The sequence below is a fragment of the Aythya ferina genome (assembly GCF_964211825.1).
Source record: "Aythya ferina genome assembly, chromosome: 1".
Taxonomy (NCBI): domain Eukaryota; kingdom Metazoa; phylum Chordata; class Aves; order Anseriformes; family Anatidae; genus Aythya; species Aythya ferina.
In genome coordinates, this window is record NC_140296.1 from 53,189,646 (window position 1) to 53,213,090 (window position 23,445).

The window sequence follows — 23,445 nt, forward strand, 5'->3', positions numbered from 1 at the left end:
ATTTGCAACCAGGCACAATGTTGGAAGTGCTTAATTAAAGCAATTAACATACAGATTTCAGAGTAATTGTTTTCTTTCTGTCCTTTTCCACCATGCTGATTTGGTTAAAAAAGCAATTTGTTACTGTTATGAAACAAGTGTAGTCTGTCAAAGGCCCCATGTTTTAAAGAGTTCAGAGTACTTTAATTATGTTCATATTTCTGAACAAGTGTGTTTTTAAGAGACTTTTCATTGATGACTTGGTTATATGATAGAAAATAGTAATACACAGTATGGTTGATGTCTTTTGATTTAGCAGTAGTCATATGTTTCCATTTGTCATTTGTTAAAAAGCTACTTTCTGGCAAGGACTGTTGAAACTGGATAAACTGAAGTGGTAGCACAGATGTACTCATGCGAAGAGCTCAACAGTCTATTTAAATAAAAGAGGCTATGGACACACAGAGGCTAGGTACCCCTCTGCTGAAAGGAGCAACAAAAACAAACTTGTTTATAAATTTTTGTAAAATTATTTATACCAGCATTCACTATAAAATGCTGAATGGAGAAGGTGGAAGTATAGGATTTTAAAAGCTACCTGTTTGTGCACTGTAAGGCAAGGTTTGCCTACTGTATTTTATTACAAATGAAATGTGTTGAAGTTGGTAGTGATATAATTATGGTCATCTGCTATGCCTTTATAACAATGCTAAATTGTTCAATGAAATTGTATAGCAGTTATTTGTAACCAGCTTGCTTGCATCTAACATCTTGTCTGATCACCAAATTCTGGTGCTGTGACCTACACTGAGTATGACATATAAAGATGGTTTACAACACAGGTCATCAAAGGAAGTAAGTCCTCAATAAAGGAACTTTGCCTGTGAATGATGAGGGGGTAGACAGAGGAATGTTTGTTGTGTATGTATTATGCTGCTGTGGGCCTGATTCTGTGCAAAACCAGCATCAGTCACAGGGTGGGTGTCAGTAGTTTGTGTCGTACACTGGGATATCCTTGTAAAATCTGTCCTATTATAGAACTGAGCATCCTGCATTTGAAAAAGAATTGAACTGTCAGGTTCATGCTACTGTAATCCAATATTCAGGAGTTCTGAGCAGAGCTCTTCATGACTTTATAGAAATGTTTCAGTCTAGGAAAATCTGTCACCTAAAAGTTAATTCAAAAGTGAAGTCACATCACATATCTGTTAACTATACTTGTTTTTAATCCAGCCATGATTTTAGTAACTTTAAGTAAGCATTGTATGGGAAACCAGGAGTATGAGACATCAAAGTTAAAGGTGGAGCATGTCCTTACCTCAAACTGTTCTGTTGTCGGATTTGTTTTGTTGCCTTTTTTTTTTTTTTTTTTTTTTTAATAGATGTTGAATAATAATGTATTTAATAGTGTATTTAAAGAAACACTAGAAGTGTTTCTTCTATAAAGATGTTGAATTCTAAATAGTTCTTAAGAAGTTAGAGGGCTTTGTTCTGTGCAGATGATGAATGAGGTGAGATTTTGGCAACACATAGACACTATAGTGAAAGTAACTGAAATGAAAGCAGAAGCAAACCCTTCATTTTGAAGGTCAGGAGTCACTTGAAATTGTACTTTGATGAATGGGTTTCATACTGGCATAATTTAGAGGTGTTGGCTGAAGAAAACTAGCAAACATAACACAGTTGCTTGTAGCTCTAAAGTGGTAATAATAATAATAAAAATAAACTCAGTAGTCACTCATGCAATTGAGCTATTAGTCCATGCCAAATATTCCAATATATGAATGTTTTTCTTTGCTTTAAGTAGTTCTAATATGTAATGACAGATTTACAGAAGAACAGTGGAAAATTCTCCTGACCATGTCCATGTCAAAGTGCTTCTTAATTAATGTTTTCTTTTACCGTTTCTTTACTGATGTCACTGAGAATTCTGTGAACAAATGGGGATTCAAAGAAACCATGTGTAGTTGTCTCATGAGTATAAAAAAGGAATAGCCTTATTGAAATCAATAATATAATCAATGCAAACTTGTGAAATCTGAATTGGGCCACTGGAGGTTAATTCATTCCTGAATTTAGTGGCGAAAATTAAGATGGATGTGGAATTTGATGTAATCTACTGTGCTTGTCTTGTTTTAACCCTGTTGTAAAAGTATCCTCTACCTTGTGTATGACTGCTTCTCACCTCCGTGATTTCAGTAACTACAACAGCAAGAGACTCTCTGGTCACACTCCCTTATGACGTGCCCTATTTTCCCATTGTGAGTGCATGTGTGCATTTAGCAAGGAGGGAGTATAGTTTTTCTAAGACCTGGCTTTGCTATCACTGTTGTGCATATTTATTGGTTTGTATGTGACCAGTTCTATTAAAGTGAAAACAACTTATGTATGCACATCTAAACCTGAAAGTACTCTTTGTAAGATCAGGGCCTTGGAGGAGAAATAGCATGTTTTTAATGCTTATAAATAATTGATTTTGACTGAGAATTATAAATTTTAGCATCTGGAGTTTTCTGATCTGATTTTATGGTAGTGTATTTTGGAAAAGAGGATTTAAAGTAGAAGTAGCAGTGCTTTAATAATTAGTGTAATGATGGATTTCAGTGTATGGTACTCTAATTATCTTTTTTTTTTTTCTATAAACTGTTTGATTTATAATCCAAAAGCATACCTAAAGCTATAATATTTTCCACACTTTTAAGTGCTATTGTGTTAAACTGTTGTAATGCTGTATTAGTACTGGTTTCATCATATGCTATTGTGAAATACTCCTGAGATTAGGTGGTGTTCAGACATCAGAGAGGTCAAGCACTATGTTAAAAGCTCAGGCCATTCTTTTTATATTACTGCAATAAAGAATATATTCATTTCATTTATATTACCACTTGGCTCTCATAAAAGGTCAGTTTCAGCTGAATGTACAATTACTTGCAAATGGCAAATCTTATAACAAGTGATCAACAATAAAAGCTTTCCTGGGTAATCTGTCTTTAAAATTACCACCTGCCACTTCTTTGAATGACTTGAGGATCTTGCAATATCACTCAGAGATCTCTGTCTTATTCCCCACGATATGTGTAAGAAAACTATGCATACTAATCTTCCTTTCTGCTTAGCAAAGTGAAAATGCATAATTACATTAAAGTTTCTAGTTGAAATAACAAGCTTGGTGCTTAAAACTCCATTACAGTATCAAAGTATCAGCACTCCCATTACTAGCAAAATGAAATTACATTTTCAATGAACTATGACTTTATGCTACCCTTCATACCTGGTTAATGGGTGCTATCTCCCCGGGATGGGAGCCTTCATTCTGTGGTTTTGACTGTTCATACTGCCAGACATAATTTTTTTAGCAGCTTAAATATGTGTAAAAGAATTAATACTTCTCCACAAATTCCTAGGAACAGCATTTAAAGGTTGGAGTTTAAAAGCAGAGTACTTATTATGCTAAACAGAGAGAATATATTACAAGATGCAAAAGGAATTTAAAATGTGTTGCAGATGGCAGGAAAACATGTGCCTGCCATAGCACTTTATTAATTCATAGCACTTTATTCTTCTGTATGTAAAAACAGCCTAAAGCATTCTGAAAAGAAGGTTTGCTTTCTTCACCGTTTATTGCTACAGAGCTGCTGCACACGCTCCAAACCCAGCCTTTCCCTCACAGCGTTTTTCAGCCCGTGTCCTAGGAGGCTGCCACAAAGACCGCCAGCACCCTCATATGAACTTCCTTCACTTAACACGACCTCTTTCTTCGAGCTAAGCGCAGCGTCGGTACCTTCCTACGCAGCCTCTCGAGCTCCGAACCCGAAAGGGGTGAGCGGTGTCGCGGGCTGCGGGAGCTACCCGCCGGCGAGCCGGCCCGCCCTAGGCGTGAGGGCCGGCTGCGGGGTGGGAGGGCTTTCTCCGCATTTCCCGTGCAGCCGCCGCTCCGCGCTGCACAGGCGGGACGCGCCCAGGAGGCGGCTCTGCCGTCCCTCGCCAGCCCAGCCGGGAGGCCCCCGGCTGGGGATTGATTTCCACCTCTCCCGACAGGAGCTGCTTTCGGTCCACGGAGAGGGAGCGGCGAGGGCCGGTGCTCCTAACGCAAACAGCAAATTGCTCTCTGGCTCTCGCAGCCTGCGAGGTCTGTTACCTTAAGCTTCTAATGGCCTTTTAACAGCGTTTCCAGCTGAGTAGCAGATGTAAAGGATACGGAGCGTTGAGAGCTATTTTTTTTTTTCCTCTCCTGAAAGGAACATTTCTACAGACACTCTGATAACAATGGAGCCTCGGACCTGCTCAGTGACCTGTTGGGATTAAAATAGCAGAGAAAATTTCCCAGAATAAGTGGAAGTCTCAACTATTTTTAACAGGTGCCTTACAAGGGCTATTCAGTTCAGTATGCTTTACAGAATAATGTATTGTGCATGCATACATGGAGGTGAAAGCACGACTTTTATCTGGAATGGCCTCAAAGCCACATTTAGGCACTGAAAAAAACAGGCAAGCTACACACTTACCAGGACAGGTATTTGTGATCCAGCTGAAACTTTATTTTACAGGAGCACTCTGAAAAAACATGCCCAAGCACACACAAATACAAACATAAGCAAAATGAAAAACTACGCAGAGTTCAGTTCATTTATGTCAGAAAGATCAAAGGCCAAGGCACCTGTGCCAATCCTGTGGATTGGGTAATCTAATTAGTTCAAAGCTCATGCTTGACTAAGAAGTAAGCAATACAACCTGTCTTCTAAGAAAAAACAAATCCTTTCTGTTGCCAGAAACAGATTCTTCCTGAACCTCCATAGCATTAGCTTTTGCCACATCTGTGGTGGCAGCCTCTGGTATTTTTGGCTATGTCCAACTGACTTATGGGTTGGGTGCTTAACATACTAAACACTGCAGAGACACCCGTCTGAATTTATCTTGGAGGGAAGTCAACGCGTGGGGTGAGGCTGTTGCACAGCTGGGTATCAGACACCAATATGGTATAGCGTGAGTAGGTATATGGATTCTGCCATGGTTGTGAGAACTGTTACTGTATATAGAAGTACTCCGAATCTGGCAAAATGTAGTCTGTGAGTGTCTCACTGCAGTTGTCACATATGATGTTTGCAGTTGGCTTTTGGGCTATTGGGCTCCCTTTTGACCTTGGATTTTTCCTTTTACAGCCCATAAAAAGTAATTAATATAGGAAACTAGAGTGGCTTTCTTAAACTGAATTATGTTTTAAGAAGTGAAGCATAATATTAGGGAAAGGATCTTTATGTGCAGTTATCCTATCCAAAGTGTGATTGTGCTGATTGATGGTTATAGCCAGGGAGGCTCCCACCAGACTCCTGTGTATGTTTGCTGTAGGTTCTTATCAGTCCAGGATACAGTTTCCTATCTTCTGTAAATGTTTCTCTTTCAATTGCTCTTTTCTAAGTTTCATTTTTCTGGCATTTTCAATCATGTAATGGGTAACTTTTTAGATAAAGTGTTGGTATTTATGATTGCAGCATTTGAATCTAGAACAACCCTTTCTCTTGCCTTCTAAATGCCACATTGATCTGTGTTATAGTTTTGGATTTCTGTGAGTGTTGCCATCTGTGGCTTTGGAGTCCTAAAATACAGCTCTAGATAGAGGAAATGAGGTTAGTAAAAAGCTGACTTAGAGAACAGGGGAGAAAATATAAGGTAGAATGAACTGTTGGAGAGCGGACTGTTTCTGGAAAATGAATGAAACATGAATGGGGATACTTCTTTCTCTCATTGCTCAAGTCACTTTGCAATCATTGGGTTAGGTATTAAGGTCCTTCTCATAGTTAAAACCCTATGGAGGAGAAGGCAACCAGGCTGAAAAAAGTGCATTCATTCTAGTCAAAGTTTTGGATGAATAGGATACAAAGAAGAAGGGAGGGAGCAGAGATGGTCCTTTTTTTTTTTTTTTTTTTTTTTTGAGCCCTACTTGGTCTGTATAGTCAGATTTTTCCTTTTTGTTATCATCTAGGTGGTTAAATATCCAGTATAAAGCAGATTGTGGTGGCCTGATCAGTCCAAATCTCTAAAATGGAAAAAGTTCTATTCAAGATGTTTTGGCATTTCCAATGTTAAATGGTTCCTTCAGAGCTTTTTTCTTTGCTTCGTATACTTTGTGAAAGCAAAACTATTGATAAATCAAGCTCAATGTGTGATATGTAATTGCCTTGTTTCAGAGAGAACAATGCAGATTTTGCACAGTTCTGTATGTCATAACTTTATTTAACTGTGCTCCATAACCTCAGAGAGCAGGCTCTGAGTTTCTAGGTTATACTTCCTTTCTACCAGAAGAAGAAGAAAGAAAAAAAGTTGCAAAAGACTTGGATTCTGACTGTCAAAGTATGTTTTCATTTACTCCTAACCCTCTGGATGGGAGTTTTCTGTCAGAAAGGTTAAATGTGTTCTTTTGATGGTGGCTTTCTGGTAGGTACCTTAAGATTATCATGAAACTGAAAGTGAAATATTTTATTTATTTATTTATTTATTTGTTTGTTTGTTTGTTTGTTTTCACATGGCAGCACAATGCAATGTGCCAGTAGTATAGTACTTTTATGGTATAATTGAGGAGAAATTACCAACAGCTGAGCATTCCTGCATTTTATCCTCACTTTTGCACTTGACTTTATTACTGCATCACCAAAATTGACAAGCTGTACTAGTAAAGTCATCTGTTCTCCAAAACTGAATGAGCTGAACATCTGCCTGGTCTGAGTGATCATAGTAAGAATGCTTAGGGAACTGCCTGCTTCTTATCATGTTCATGTGGTCAGTTTACTAGGTGTCTGCTGATTTTATTGCATATTGAAATTTGTGGTTTATGAGGCAAATGGATTGGATTATTAGTCCACAGGTTTATATACTGCCATTTATTGTTATTTTCATGTTTTAAATCTTTTCTACACCTGAGGGTACCCATTCACAACTATATGCAGCTTCCACACGTAAAATAAAATTGAGCTTATGGTAGAGGTACTGTTGAAATATAAATTGTTTAAAACAGAAGCAGAACAGTTATTTGCATGTAATAAGTACCCTTGCATGTAATAAGTGATCAGTCAGCCAACTCCAGAAACTGTTGCAGAATGTTTAAATGCTTTTTAATTTATCAATGCCCTTGTTTTTAAATGTGTTCTAGTTCCCAGGAAATTCAAACAATGCAGTGATCTGTCAAAGTAAAGGGATGATGATCACCCAGTGTCCAGTGGCCAAACAAAGCATTTTCCAAAGCTATTAAACTAACACAATGTTTGACAAAGAAAGAAGCTGAGAGTTCAAACAGTGACTACATTTTATTTAGTTTCAAAAAGTTGACTCACAGTATAAGCAGAAAATAAATATTTATTTCTCCTATATTAGCTTTTGGCTTTAAAACTTTAGCAATATAGGATTTTGTCCATCATCAGTATCTGTGTTTTTGAGAGATATGGAAAATACCTCTTGAACAGTTTCTGACTCAGACCATATTCTCTTTAAACAATTAGAGTCCTTGCAATTTACAATATTCTTATCTAGTCTAAACTTTGCATAACATGTACATATTTAATGCAGTTTGTAAAAGAAATTGGCAAAGTTGGCCTGCAAAAGAAACCACCTTAATAAAATCTTTACTGTTTATTTTGTGAAGCAGTCTATACTCTGCTAGCAGTACAGTTGTAAAAAAGCAGGGTGGGTGGAAAGATCATGCTAATCAAAGTTGCAAAATAGGTTGTGATAGCTCAGCAGAGATACAGTTGTTTCTGAGCAGAAAATCAAAATCTAATTTAAAAATGAAGGTATTTAAAAGAACAGCACAGGGGAGCTTTATTTATTGAACTGGTGAAAAGCCAGGAGCAATATTCCTTGACTGCTTCTGTTCCAAGATGGTCCATCATGCTTGCTATTGGCTAGCAATGAGCATTGTTAATTGAATACCTGGAACATAACTAAAATGCATTGATTAAATACAAACACCTGTCTTTGCAATGTAGCCTGGCTGATGAAGGAACAGCTACCTGAAATTGAACACTGAAAAAGCAATTTGTTTGTTCTTAAAGTTGATCTTCAGAAATCCTGTACCATTCTTCAAATGAGAACTCCAAAGCCTCTTTTTTCTTTAATTACTAAGACATAGTACTGAAAGCCATGTATAAATTGACCAGAATCAGATTGGTCGTGCCACACATGCACACTTGTTACAAGGATTTTTTTAGTCAAATTCTGCCAAAACTGTTTTTTGCCCATCTCCATTAATTGCAGTGAGTGGCAGAATTTAATTGAGATTTAACTTCCTTTTTACTATTATTATTATTATTTTGCAAAATTAAGTAAAGCAATAGATTATCAGAATTCAAAATTATAATTTAATTGTGTGAACCACTGAGCAAATACAGTGTGCAGTCCTTTCTACAAAAAAAAAATACATTTTATATTTATGACATTAACTCATGAGACTTACATGTCACTTGATCATAAAATAGCAATGTATATATTGTTTCAATATTTTTCTATTACTTAAATAACAAATATAGTGGAAGTAAATATACTGCTTAATTTTTCAGTTGTCCTTTTAAAGGGCACCAGCTTCATATCCCATTCAGATTACTGGAGTAATTGATGGATCCTTTGTGGAAGCATCTTTGTACCTTGTTAATTAGTAATTTAGTGTCTGAGTTTCCTCTAAAAAAAGTTTTTTTCACTAAAACAGCTCCAGCTGGACACTGTAAATCACTGTTCACAGCAGAATCAGTACAGAAACTGGGCAAACCACATACTCTTGCTTGCATCTTGTGTACTAAATGTAGTTGCTGATGGAAAAACAGAAATACAGATTGTTGACCAAATGGAATTTTTGCATATCTGATGAATGGATTGAAATTGCTCATCTATCCCAATTGCTACCCAAGAGATTAATGCTTTCTCTTCTGAGAAGAACACTTGGAAATATTACAGTCTGTGCATTATGAGTAAACACAGTGTATGGATAGTTGTATATACTCATGCACCTGAACAGCCCCTATCACTCAAAAACTATGCTGAAATTCTGTCATATACAAGACAGCTTTTTTCACTGTGGATACATTTTGGATCATAAGTGAGGTCCAATTTTCTTTTTAACATTTGTATAGTTTTAATTGTTAGTTTTGCTTCTTCTAGAACAATTTTTATTCTTCTGGTGGTAGGATGGTCAATGCCATCCCTCGTGCTTAATGGACCTTTTTTTTTTTTTTTTCTTTTTTTCTGAAACATGAACAAAATCAAATGAAAGATGAATAAAATTATAAAGAGCAGATTCATGCAGTTTTTTAGTCTGTGTTGCTGAATGAATGAGATACAGGTCCATAAACTGCACTTGGGCTAAAGAATCCTGCATGTAACTTTGCCATTGATTTATATAGTTTTAGGTTAGTTTTTATAGTCATTTCAACATCATTATTACAGTTATTGTACAGCACAAACAATAAACCTTTCTAGAAAGACTAATGGAGTTGGCAAATTAGGCTCATCATTTTAATGGCTGATACATAAATGCTAATCTTTTGTTCCATTCTGTGATGTTAGCAGCTGATCAAACTGTTGAATGCAATGACTGTTCAGATGAGTCATGCTGAAATAACTGATAGAATAAAACCAAAGACAGTACTGTTTCTATACCTTTGCATGTAATCTTAATTAGTTTCAATTCACAAATATGAGCTTTTTGTTTGTTTGTTTTTCAAGAGCCAGTTTAAAATGGGTAGGGTAAGCATTTTTCAAGATGATAGTAAGTTAGCAGTTACATTTTATGATTAGTACACATTTGTGGTCTTGATACTCTTATATCAATATGAAAAACATGTTTTTAAATATTACTAGTATTTGTTCCATAAACATTTTTCTTATTTATAATTTTATTATTTTTTTTTCCTCTGAGATCTGCAAATGCTAATCATTTAGAGCTCTTTGGAGCAAAGATATTTACCAAGTTATTCTACATGTAGCAGCAAATTAATATTCAAACAAAGAGTTATAGAAAAAAAAAATCTTGATCTAATTCTACAGGAGAGCTGTATGCATGTGTTTCAAGAGTGAGGAGTTAATTTGCAAAGACGATCTAAAGAATATATTCTGATTACTTTTTCAACTGCTTATGGAGGACTCCTTTCTAAATCATTCCTTTTCTATTCTGCTCAGAATATTTTGTGTTTTTTTCTACATAGACAAATGCATACCTCCATATTTCAAAAGAAGAAAAAAATGTTTACCATTTATTATATTTTAACCATTTTCACTATTTTTACATTTTTATCATTTTTATCATATATTTTTTTTTTACCATTTCTTGTGTTTCTGGAATATTTAATGCTCCTAAAAAGAGTTAGGACAACTCTGTGTGTATGGAAAACCTCTTATTTTTAGGTATATTCCTGCCTTGCAGGATGGAGTTTTCATATAGGTATCTAAGGCTACATGATATAGTGCATAAAGAGATATAACGCATAACAACAATTGTGGTGAGTAATCAGGCAGTGAATCTAACCTAAGACTACACTCCTGAGAATGAGGGTGATGAGTAGGAGATTTGAATTGTCACTTCTCAACTTTTGAGAAAATATCTTCGTTGTTCTGGAGGTATGCATGTGATATTTTCTTTTGAAGCAATTCCATAGTGCATGAATAATTGCATATTCGCTAAGCCAGAGGCAATGTTTGTTTCTGTACATGTTTGTATGCACATAGCAGGACACAGTTTTGGAAGAGTTGAAACAGTCTTTTAGGCTCTAGCCCAATAAATGTATAATTCTTTTGGGTATAAAGTGTTTAGGTGTAAAGCTGACTGAAACAACTGGGGTGGATCTGGAACCCTTTTTTGAGGTGAGGGCACTCTTCATTCTGTTTCTGCCTAATAAATTGTTACTGCATGCAAAGCAAAAGAATTTCAATAAAGTGATTGAGATCAGGATGTAAAAATTATTTTTTCTTGACAAGGAGAAATCTGTCTATAGTAAATCTATTTAAACATGAGGTAGATTTAAAGTAGGCTAACACTGCTATTATCTTGAAAACATTGCATATCTAGAAAATTTCTTGATAAAGAATCTCAAACAACTTGAAAATAGCTGAGGATAGAAGGTTTGTTTCCTTTATTTTCTCCTTGTGTAATATTTTAACAATTCCTATTTTCTTTCTGTGCTGGTAATGTTATTTAAATTATTAGTAATCAAATGCTAGATTGCAATCAGTCACCAATAATGTTAAAGCAGTTTGAGAAATGCTTTGGTTTATGGAATAATCTTCCAAGGGTTTTTATGGGAAATTCATTGCATTGCATATCCTAAATTGGACAAAACAGAGTGAATTAGATGTTACTATTACCTTGTTAGGATTTGTCAGTAGTGATAACAGGCCTTGTTTCTTCAAGTACTCTAAACGAACAAACTGCATTAAAAAGAAGCATCTGTATGTTGACAAGTGAGGTTCTTTAGGGCCCACTTTGGTTTAACACAACTTCTGGTGTAAGTCACCCTTCAACTTTTAGATTCTCAGATGACTTAATCCCTTCTGATATATCAGTTTTGTTCCAAGGAATCACACAGCTTGAGAGGGTTAAGTCTTGCCTACTCCCACTGAGCAGAATCCTCAATAATTGTGGGTGTAGGAGCCTACAAGGAAATATTTTCTATTCTCCGCTGGAGTGAGTCTTTGTGAAAAAGCAGTGGGTGTAACTATTGGAAATGCACAGAAATAAATAGTGGAAATATATAAAGAATAACATTAAATGTGAGATTTCAGTAGTTAGTATCTCCAAGAATGGGTTAATTCTTCCTCAAATTTGTATATGAAAGAGAGAAGGCGTTACTTGGAAGGTGTTTTTGTTCCTGTTAGTGGGAGTGGGAGGTGGGTAGAGGAGTTCCTAGTTCATAGACCCCTGCCAAAAGAATGTTTTTCATTCTAAATTATTTATTTATTTACTTTTTTTTTTTAATTATTATTAATAACACTGTAAAGAAAGTATTCCATGGAGATTTAGCAGCAGAAATCTTAGTGTTCTTTGCTTGAGATGAAACTATTCAGGTGTTCCATTAAGGTTAAGGTAGAAGAGAGGCCTTGAACGTCCCATGGGTTCTGCCTGTTTTCACTATAAGTTTTATTTGCTTTCTGAGCCTAAATACAATCTCGACAGTGGGAATAACAGCAGCTTTAATATTTTCTCCTGGGGAAATCACTTGACTTCAGAAGCACCTTAGAAGGTTACAAAGGTACCACTGGCCAAAAGGCACAAGATAATTTGATGTAAAATTGAGCTCTAAGATGCTGTTTGAAACCACCAGGATAATGAGTCAGTTTAAGAAAGAATAGCTTCATTATTTTTTAATTGGACCACTTTTCAAAAAATCCAGAGGCTGTTCATCTAAATGCAAGAGATGTTCCAAATATCACAAAGTTTAAGGAAATTAAGTTCTGATGAATCGATATACCTGATGTGATGAATCTATTGATTGTAGTTTGCTGACCTTCACTAATGATCTTTCCTACTCCTTCTAATAATCTTCTCATGTGGAAAACAGCACAAACATCAATTTAAACAGTATATAAATGTGAACTGAAGGTAAATACTTAAAATGAAATTAACAGGATGGAAAACATTTTGGCAAGGTTATTTCAGGCAATAGTAAAATAAATGAGAACAGCTTTCCTTTGTGATTAACATCATTATATTCTCATTCATTCAGGACATTATATTCATTCAGGACTTATGCAGAAAATTTCAGAGGAGCTTTGTAATGAGAAAATGAGAAAAATAGTAGAATACATACAACTAATAATATATTTTATTTTTAGAGAAAGTAGGATGCAGAGTGGGCAGGGAGGACTGAGGTAGTTTTATGTTCATTTTGCTACTGAATTGTAACACAGGAAGATGTAGGAACTGAAGAAGCATTTCTCATGCAGTTACATAGATATAACCATGACTAAGGATGTGTATATATGGTGGAATGATGATGGGTGAACATAAAAGGCTGAGATTATTTGACGGAATTCCTTCCTTACTGCTATTCATCCAAAAATAAAACTGGAATCATGCCTCTCTTATTAAGAATTTTATAGTCATTTTATAGAAACTTGGTTAATGCTAACTTGGAAATTAACATGATGCATTTATCACATATCTTTGACTATGTTTTCCTGAGTGACTAAGGATTTCATCAGTCCTGTGTGATGCCTTTTTGAAAGTCCCTCCACTTAGTCCCTTCTGATTTCCTCTCTGTGGTCCTTCCTGAAATATGCTGTGCATTTTCAACATCTCTACAGCCCCCACAGTACACCTCAAAGCTTTGACATGGTCTCAGAATGCTCTTCTTTCTGTACCCATCCTTTGATGAGTCCTTTACCTCTGTGGACAATAAACCTGTTTTGTACACAGAGCATTCAAGAAAAGGTTTTCCTTTTTTTGTTTGTTTGCTTGTTTCATAATAGATACAAAAGTCTTAACAACCAGTCATTCTCCTTGAGTTGTCAGAAGAGTTGCCAATTCAATGTCCTCTATCTGTCTAGGTTACTAGAGTTCATTCATTGTCCTCTGATCATTGCCAGGTCTTTGTATTTAATTTGTATTGCTTTTATTATAAATATAAACTGATCATAAATATTCAGTAGCTTCACTCCATGCTGCTTTTCTTATTACTCAGTCTTTTACTAATGCTTTATTATTATTATTTTCAAATTATCTTAATATTCTGCTTCTGACACTCCAAACAGCAGCTTTATCTGCCAGTTACACCAAAAGTGTTACTGAGTGTGGTCTTCTTACATTCATGATTTAGTCTCCTTCCAGTGCATTTTCTGTCAACCTGTCTTAGAATTACAGTTTTAGCTTGTGAGACACGAGTTTGGCTTTATCTATGTTTCAGAAATCATCTCTTCATGATCTATCATTGAAATTTTTCCCAGCTACCGGTTTTGCCAAAGTATATGGCAAAACTTTTGGATTTTAGAAGGGCCAGGACTTGTTTCTGTACTGAGTTTTTCCTGGACTATTTGTTCTGGAAATTTTTAATTATTTGCTCAATGGTTAAACCAACATGTAAGAAACTTTTTATCCTTGTGGATACAGAAGGGAGCTCCTTCAGTCTTTGTTCCTCTACTTTCACATATCTCTGAAGAGCAAACTTGTGTGCTTTGTGCTCCTAAATGCTTTGTTCCTTCACAAAGTTCAAGTCCAGCAATATTTGCAAGAAGAAAAGACACAATAACTGAAATAATCTTTTATAATTTCAAGTTATGTGTTGCGCAAATTTTGACAATAGTGGAATCTTGTTTACAAAGTAATTTTCTGACCCCAATATAATGCGTGTCTTTATTTAATTTATAGACTACAACACTTAAAAACGGTACGTTCCTATCCTTTGTCAAAAGGGGTCTGAAAGCCACCAATGGTCCCTCATGTTCCCATCACAGCAGAGGTCCTTGGATCTGCATGCTAAAATCGTTATGTGCCCAAAAGATGCAGAGGCAGCTTCATGAGCCAGCAGAAAGGACAGTTCTATGAGGGGTCACTGGTGGGTGATGAAGACAATATATTATCCTGCTCTGCTGTCAAATAAGTCTGAGTCAAATCAGCTTTTCTGTATCTTCAAGTCTTGGTTGTTGTATTAAAAGCACTGGTGATGTCCCACTCAGTTGTGAGTGGTATGGTGGGGCCCGGGTAAGGATGTTTCACCAGACCTGTAGTGTGGGATCCTCAGGCTGGCCAACCTGGCATACACACATATGTAAGTGTGTTTCTGAACTTCACACAAGGTCAGATATTTCAACCCCAATCCTTAAAACATCCTTAACCACTCCTGTGTAAAATAACTTTACTTATGTTGAATAACACTGCTCTCTTTAGTTTTATACCACGTAGAGAGTAATGTGATTTGGAGTAGATGATGGTATTAAATCTGTCTGAGAATGGATAGGAAATCAAATGAAGAAATTAGGAATGAGAAATTTGTTACCTTTTTTTTTTCCCCCTCATGCTTGAAGGAGGGATAAATAATAAAGGCTGTACATGTACAAATATATTTTTACTTATCAATTATCAGCACTTTGGGATCAACACAGACAAAGGACAAAACAAGAAAAAAGCAGTAGTAAGACAGAAGTGGAAGTAACATGTTGAAATGTACTATTTTGTCATTCTGCTGTAATCAGAAAAGTCAAAATCCTCTTCAAAACATAGAGGGGGAAAAAAAAAAAAGTCATTATCCTAGATTGCAGCCTGACAAAATTGCCGTGAAAATGAGCTAGCTCCAAGCAAAACACTACTCATATACCATTTACTGAGATGTTGACTCTTAAGATGAAAAGAAGGATACTGTATTTTGGGACTGGAAAATTCAATTTTTCATTAGCATGGTAATTTTTAATGCCATTATTTCATAATTACTCCACCAAGTTTGGAGCAGAGACACCTAGTGCTGCCAATAGCTTTTTCATCCTGTTGAACAATGCTGAAAAATAATCAACTTAATCAAACACAAATATAAAATGAATATTCAATCCCCACAGTTATTTTTAAGGTATACATGAGCTTTGAAAAAAGTTACAACAAAAAGTATAATTTCTCTATTATATTAGAAAAAAAGCAAAGAATACAATTTCTGACCAAAGAAGATAGTTTCAGATTATGAGAAATAACTCTTACTACCTAAAAGTGATGAATACCAAAGGCAGATGTAACTTCAGTCTAAATCAGTCTATGCATGTCATAACAGACCTAACAGATCTACTTACGGATACCTTAATCTCCTCTCCTGGCTTGCAAATTGCCTATAGGCATTAACTGTATTTGTTGATGTTTTTGGTGTGTCCTAACTGTTGGCTTGGTGACAGGCAAATATATCAAAATTTTCTGAGAAAAACACCAATACAGTAAAAAAAATATTAAATGATATAATAATAATAATAATAATAATAATAATAATAATAATAATAATAATAATATGGTAGTGTAATATGAATCCATGGAAAGTGAAAATTAGTGTATCAGCAAAATCATTCTTACACATTGTTCTGTTAACATTAAATTGTTGCAGTACTCCCCGCACCTTGTTTAACCATGATTTATTTGACTTTAAAATCATGTTAAAAAAATACACGGTCAAGGTACAACTATTTTACTGACTCTTGTAAGCAAAACAGCCTACCCTGAGTGCTGATTTTTGGCTTCTTACTATATATATCTGTACAGCAAGGAAACAGTTTATTAAAACAAACAAACATACTACTTACTAATTCCTTCCAAAAAGTTCATAGTTCTTACTGATTCAGATTTTGGACACAAAAAATACATATACAAATGCTGAACCAGGAACTGTGATCACTATATAAAATTATTATGTACTGTTTAATGCATCAGAAGGTTTTAGGGGAAAAAAAAAAAAAAAAAAAAAAGATTTCAATCTGAATAGAAATGGAGGTTAAAAAAAAAAAAAAAAGAGGAAAATATGAGGACTGGACTGAGATGATGGTTGAATTTGTATTTCTTTATGATTCTAGGGAGAAGTAGAAGAGGTGAATTGAAAGAGAAAAATACTTGGAAGCCCATTGGCAATAGGATCAAACAGGAAGCAAATGGGAAATAAAAAGTGCAGGAAGGATAAGAGGCACTCCACAAGCAGCATATAATAGCACACAGAGGGAAACAGAGGTGAAGGAAGTGGCAAGCTGTAACCTTTCTTCGGATGTGAGGCTTTAATTTGTTTTTGCTTGTTTTGCATATAAACTCTGTAGAATTGTATTTGCTTTCAAAATCTCATCAGGCACAAGTGCTTGTTGGAGTATTTCTGACAGTACTCCTAGTCTCTGAACTTCATAGTTGTGATTAGTTCCTTCAACACATCTTTTATCCTGTTGCTTTTATTCTCATAATTAATCACTCTCGCTCAATCAAGTACATTTTTTCAAAGACTTAAATTGTTAAATATAAATTGTTCATGATCTCATAAAGAAAAGGTAATTTTAAAGGTTTTGATTCTCAGCATATGTTTCTGCCATGAACACAACATAACTACCTGAAAAAGAACAAAGAGAAATGTCTTTGAGAATAAAAGCTAGACTTCTTTTGGTTAACCAGTACTTCAATTATTACCAGATACTCAAATCCACAGTCCCAGATCAGAATACATCTCAAAACTTTAGTATGTGTAGTGTGGATGTCAGGTTCTCAGGTTTTTTTTTTTTGCAGTGCTCTATTTGCTAATGTTTATACAACCACAGATTTCTTCTTGCTTTTTCTTTTTTAGCTACAGGTTGAGTCTAGACCATCAGCATAGTCCATCTGAATCACTCTTGCAGTAAGGTGCCTAAATCTGAGGCACTGAAACATTCACGTTATCTGTCTCAAGTAGGTGATATAAATACAGTTCATATTGTTCATATAAAATATTGTAAGGCAATGCAGACAGCAGTTGCACATCACTTCTTATTTCAATCCCCTTCAGCAAGTTATTCTGTTAGCGCTCAGATGGAACCCACTGAAACAAAACTAATGACATGGAGTGGTATGCTGGATCAGAATCTCACTGCATCTTTACTGTTCCGGTTGTTGACAGTTGCTATGTTTCAGAGGGACATCGATAATATTACATTGATAATATTACAAAAAAATGTATATATTAAAACATAGCAAACAGGAGAAAAAAAAACACACATATCCTGTTTCTTTTGAGACACCCTTCCCCACGCTTGCATTCAGTTGTCTGTAATCACTTGGCTAAAGCTAAACAAATTGTTTGATCTTGTACTAGGGCTATTAAGTAAAATATCTAAATCATTACTGGTGTTAACTCCTTTTTCCTGCTTGTTCTTTCAAAAGTTATTCTGTAAATCTTGTTTCACTGTCAGTTTAGATATTGTTCCTCCCTCCCAGAAAACACAGAGCTCTCAATTCATTCCAAAAATAGTTTACCAGTACATATTTCATGTCAAGACCATAATAGATGAAATACAGAATAGTACAGTCTTTAGTGATGCACTTTTCCCTAGTTTACTGATTTTCATAAGTATCTGTAGCATATATTTTTCCTTAAAACACTTCAAAATACTACATTATCTCTCAAGCAGGGCCAAAAATCCTAGTGTATTACTAGAAACTTAGAATTGTATCATTGCTTATGAAAAATATAGATAATTAATTGCAGGAACTTTAGTTTAGCTCCCTTGTATGTATGAGTAAAGATAGTTCTAGCTGTATAATCATTCACAAATACTTGTACGTGATCTTTTATCAATAGTGCTAATGCAATTACTTTATTTTTCTTATTTACTGGATTTAATTTGATTTTTTTATTTTTTTTCTTAGGCAAGGCTATAAAATATTATCATAGCCTTTTCTTGCATATCTACCATATCAGGAAATTTAGTAAAACCCGTTATTTTCACGATGCTTTCTGAGATCTTCTTCTGTCACAGATGAGCAAGAAATGTGGTTTTTAAATTTTCAGATGCTCGGTTTGTGTTGAAAGAGTACTTAACCCTTTTCAGAGCAGTACTAATACTTTCAACTGCAGTCTCCAAGTATTACGTCTGCATATCAGGCTCCATCATAATTGATTTTGGATGCTAGAAAAGTATTAATGTACATGGAAAATCATTTGTGAAAGTTTGGCTGAGATGCAGGAAACTGTAGCAAAAATAGTGGTATAATGTTGTGCTCCAGAGAAATGCTCTTGACGTCATAAGATTATCCTTTCTCTAGCCTCAAGTCCTGTCTCTGTTCACAAAACACTTTCCACTAGAAAAAAAAAAATAAAAGTGTCCTACAGACTGAAAAATACCCAATCTTAACCGTTCTAAATCCAGTTTAGACCTGTATTGTTTACTATTGTGATACATATGCATAAGATACAGAATAAATGGTTTTATTCTTTAAATATTAAATTTCTTAACTTTCATAATGATCTTTAAGCAGGACTCTATATAAAAGTTATAGTGAAGGTGTATTGAATTTAGACTTTCTTCTTGTTATGCATTCTTTCTGTATAAAATACACATTCTTTCTGTATAAAATACACATTCGTCTCCCTGTGATCTCTGCTCTGCTCAATCATGTCTTAGTTCATTAAAAGAAAAGTCCTTTCCAGAAACTTTGCACTGTGATAATTTTCCCTGGTATTCGTAAAGTATTAACTTAGTGAGAATTGTGTTAAAATGGACAGGGACTGTGTTAATACGGACAATTTGATGAAAAATGTTAGATCAGCTGCACAATTAAGTATTCCGTAACATTGACCAGTTGATAAAATCAGGAGATTTGCTTCAAATTATACACAAAATAGCACCACAATACTACTTTTCAATTAGGAAAGCTAAAAGGAAAGTCAGAAGGGCATTTAGGAAAGAAAAAAGTAATAGAGATGATATACGATTTGATTCTTCTGAGCATCTGAGTGAGACGCAGGTTCATACATGCATGAACAGGGTTGTTGGGGATTTAACTCACAGATCCTATTCTTTATGAAGTTTATTCTACTCCAAGACTATTGGTCACCAGGGGACCAAGAGATAACTAATGAGAAAACATGTTTTGCAAGTGGCATGGACCTGTCACTTGCAAAGGCTGGGAAAAAACAGAGTTTAAGGGCTAATGCTTGGTATATGCATAAACTCTTCCAGAGAGGTGAAAAAAACAGTTTATTCAGTTCAAGCGGCAGCTGCTAAAATACTGCTGTAAGTATATTAAAGTGCCAGGTTCATACAGAAATAGAATGCAGACTTATTTTGAACACACCACAAAAAATGAGTTGAAAGCTAAAGCATTTATTTATTTCAAATGTTGCTCTTAGAATGATTTACTTTTAGCAGACTAGAATCTTCATTTAATCTTGAGTAGTTTATTATTGTTTCTGTCTCCTTTTGAGAGTTTCTGTGGTTATCATACTACAAAGTTCAAGACCTCCTTCAAAAGTCCACGAACGAGAGAAAGCTAGCTTATCTCCTCATCCTCACTTATTAGTGAGGTTAGAGTTAAGACTGAATTACACAATTTGAAGAAGTTGCCAGGTTTAGGAGACATACCATCATGTGGTATCCCTTACTTTTCAGTTGGCACAAGCCACTTCTACATTATCAGATTACCACTTTAACCATTTTGTGTGTACACGGAGAAACTTGTTTCCTATTATTATTATTTCTGTCACAAGAAGGAAGGTTTTGTTTTCATAATCTCAGGAACATTTTTCATTATGTTGAAGTTTGCAGCATGTAATGCAGCTTCTATCTGCAGCTCCATAACCTTGTACCAGCCAGCAGTATGGTATCAGTAAGACATGTGACTCATTGGCAACATAAATGCTCCTCCTTCTCCATAATTCTACCTGTCTCCACAGCAACTGACAACTGAAATGGTTTTCCCAGAAGCAGATCTTTCATGTTGAAGGCTTAATTTCAAGGCTTAATTTTAAATTCTAATTCTGAAATGTGTTCATTGCCCACATCTAATTTCATTTGTGCCTTCCTTGCATTCTAAAGAAATTGTATTATCTTCTCTCATCCTCCTCTCCTGTCTTCTGACATAATTACTATAGCTGGTGCCCTAGTAGACTTCAAGGAGCATACTAGAAAAAAAAAAAACACACACACAAAAAAAGATAATATGGTTTTCTCCTACTTTACTCCCATCCCCCAAACCTATGATCGCATATAAATGATATAGGCAGAGTCTGCATCATCATCTTGAAAAGGCAGAAATAAAATGAGACATAACTAGCTGGTCTACTCCAAGACAAGCATACAGCAGACATTATTCATAAAATAAAATCTAAATGTAACTGGTTTTCAAATTAAAGTTTCCTAATTTATTTAATCTCTTCAAAAATTAAGTACAGAAGCTTTTTCTTATGTTTATTCATTGTGGTCTTTCTTCTTGATACATTTTCTGAGTATTCCATCCTGTTGAAGTTGTCGTGCTGGTGTTGTGCATTATAAGTTGTGGTTTCACTTGGGTGGGCAGCCAACCTCCACCACAGCCACTCTCTCACTTCCCCTCCTTGAAAGGGAAGGGAGAGAAAATGCGATGCAAAGGGATCAAGGATTGAGATAAGGACAAGGAGATCGCTCAACAATTATCAAGATGGGAAAAACAGGCTCAGAGTAGGGAGACAGTAAAATTTATTGCCTATTACTAACAAGCTAGAGAAGTGAGAAACAAAGGAGAGAAGCCCAAAACACCTTCCCCCCATCCACCTTCTTCCACCTCCTCTCCCTGAGCAGTATAGGGGAATTGGGGAATGGGGTCTGCAGTCAGTCTATATCATTTTGTCTCTTCTGCTCCTTCTCAGTCACTCTTTTCCCCTACTCCAACATGGGGTCCCTCCCACAGGATACAGTCCTTCCTGAACTGATCCTGAGTGGGCTTCCCACTGGCAGCAGCTCTTCAAGAACTGCTCCAGATATGGATCCATACCACTGAGTCAATCCATCAGGAGGAGCACACTGCTCCAACCTGGGTCCTCCACAGGCAGCAGCTCCTGACAGGTCACCTGCTCTTGCATAGGATCCTCTCCACAGGCTACAGATTTGGCTCGGATTCTGCTCTGGCAAGGGTCCTCCACAGCCTTCTTCAGTGCAGGTCCACCTGCTCCCCCATGGTCTCCTCCACAGGCTGCAGTGTAGAACCCTGCTCCAGTGTGGTACACCATGGGCTGTAGAGGAACAGCCTGTTTCACCATGGTCCTTGCCACAGGCCACAGGGGAACTTCTTCTCCAGCGCCTGGAGTACCTCTCCCCGTCCTTCTTCACTGACCTTGCTGTCTTCCGGGCTGCTTCTCACTCCTCTCTCTCCCCCAGCTGCTGTGTCACAGCAGTTTTTTTCTCTTTCTTAAATATGCTCACACAGAGGCGCAAACAACATCACTTATTGGCTTGGCTCTGGCCAGCAGTGGGACCCTAACATGAATGAATTCACTTCTGGATTCTTCTCACAGAAGTGAACCCTATAATACCCTGCTACCAAAACTTTGCCACTTAAACCTGCCAAGTTTGTACAGTAAAAAAATAATATATATATATATTATTTCCTGTAATTAATAATAATAATTGTTCTTAACTGTTACTATGCATGAAGAACAATAATCAAAAGGTTTGAATTGGTTATCAATACTAATAAAATTTATAAGAGCCTGGGGTTATGTATCCATATGTTAGGACTGTTCCTTCTTGCCTTTCATATGCAGTACTTTTCAGATAGCAACTGAGAATTTCATCTTTTTTTTTTTTTCTTCTTCTTTTATTTATTTATTTATTTATTTATTTATTTTTCCAAGTTGACTCAGTATTGTGAGATCCTTGCACATCTCTTTGCAGTCAGTTTTGATTCTTTCTATTCTGGGTAATTCCATGTCATCAGACTCTCTTCATTCTTCATCCTGTTTTCTCAAACTCAGAAATGAGTTCAATGGCACAAGAACAAGAGAGACATTCTTGGTGACTCTTCCTTCTTCTATTGCAAATATTGACCATTTATTTCTAACATTTATTTCCTGTGTGCTGACCATCTATTGAAACAGAGAGACTTTTCCCTTTTCTCCCATGGTTACTTAAAGATCCTTTCATGGATGCTATCAGAAGGCTTTTGGAAATCCATCTACTCTTTGTTAATCAGTTGCAATTTTTTCTTTTTTTTTTTTTTTTTTTTTTTTTCCTTTCAAAGTATTAAGAATTTGTGAGACATTAGTTTCTTCTTAGGATATACTTTATACTTTAAAATTTTCTACTCATTTGTTTCATAGACAAGCTTCTACTGAATTTCTGTTTTGGTGTTTCTTAAATCCTGTTGAAGTTGAAGGGAAAAATATGTATATGTGTGTTCTAGTTGTAGCCTTTCTCCAGCACAGGGTTTGATTTAGCTGCTAAAACTTTGTGTGCTATGTGCTTTCCTGTTCTAGAGTAGTTTGGAGTGCAGTGCATATTATAGGAAAGAGGGAGATATCTGAATAATATCTCATATTGAATTTTTTGTTGTTGTTGTTGTTTGTTTGTTTTTCATTCAGAGATCTCTGTTCAAAGAAAAACTGATTCATCCTAACCAGGACTCCTAGAAGTTGCATAAGTAATGTGAGTCTTTATAGAAAACCTAGAACCATGCACTAAATGTCACACTAAATAAAAGGAAAAATAGTTTTTAGGTGACCAGTAATAAGTACTTATAATTAGATGAGTTAGCACAAAAACAGTAAATGAATTTGCTATACTATATTATCAGCATATTTGAAGAAAAGCATCTTTCCTAGAAATGCCAATATTAAGTTATTTCTTAGGGTTACCTATTTTTATTTCAGACCAAAAATGTTAAGACCTTAGAATATTATTCTTACAGACCTATGAAGATCAGAGAGACAGAGTGAGCTTTACAGACATATCACTGTCAGGAGTTGTATTTGACTACAGAATTATACGCACAACTTTCAAGCAAACATCACTTTTGAAACTGGAAACATTTACCGATAAAAGATAGGA

The 23,445-nt window shown here is 35.6% G+C and overlaps 1 protein-coding gene and 1 long non-coding RNA gene across 2 annotated transcripts in view; both read left to right on the forward strand.

Annotated features, from left to right (window-relative positions):
• GPC6 (glypican 6) overlaps positions 1-23,445 on the forward strand; it is a gene marked incomplete at its 5' end in the record, with an annotated part of 825,666 nt that overhangs the window by 2,412 nt on the left and 799,809 nt on the right. The gene's annotated exons all lie outside the window — the stretch shown is intronic.
• LOC311430322 overlaps positions 10,677-23,445 on the forward strand; it is a 28,038-nt gene continuing 15,269 nt past the window's right edge. Inside the window, exon 1 of the long non-coding RNA XR_014688695.1 lies at positions 10,677-10,818. This is a non-coding gene — a long non-coding RNA (uncharacterized lncRNA). The remainder of the gene's footprint in view (positions 10,819-23,445) is intronic.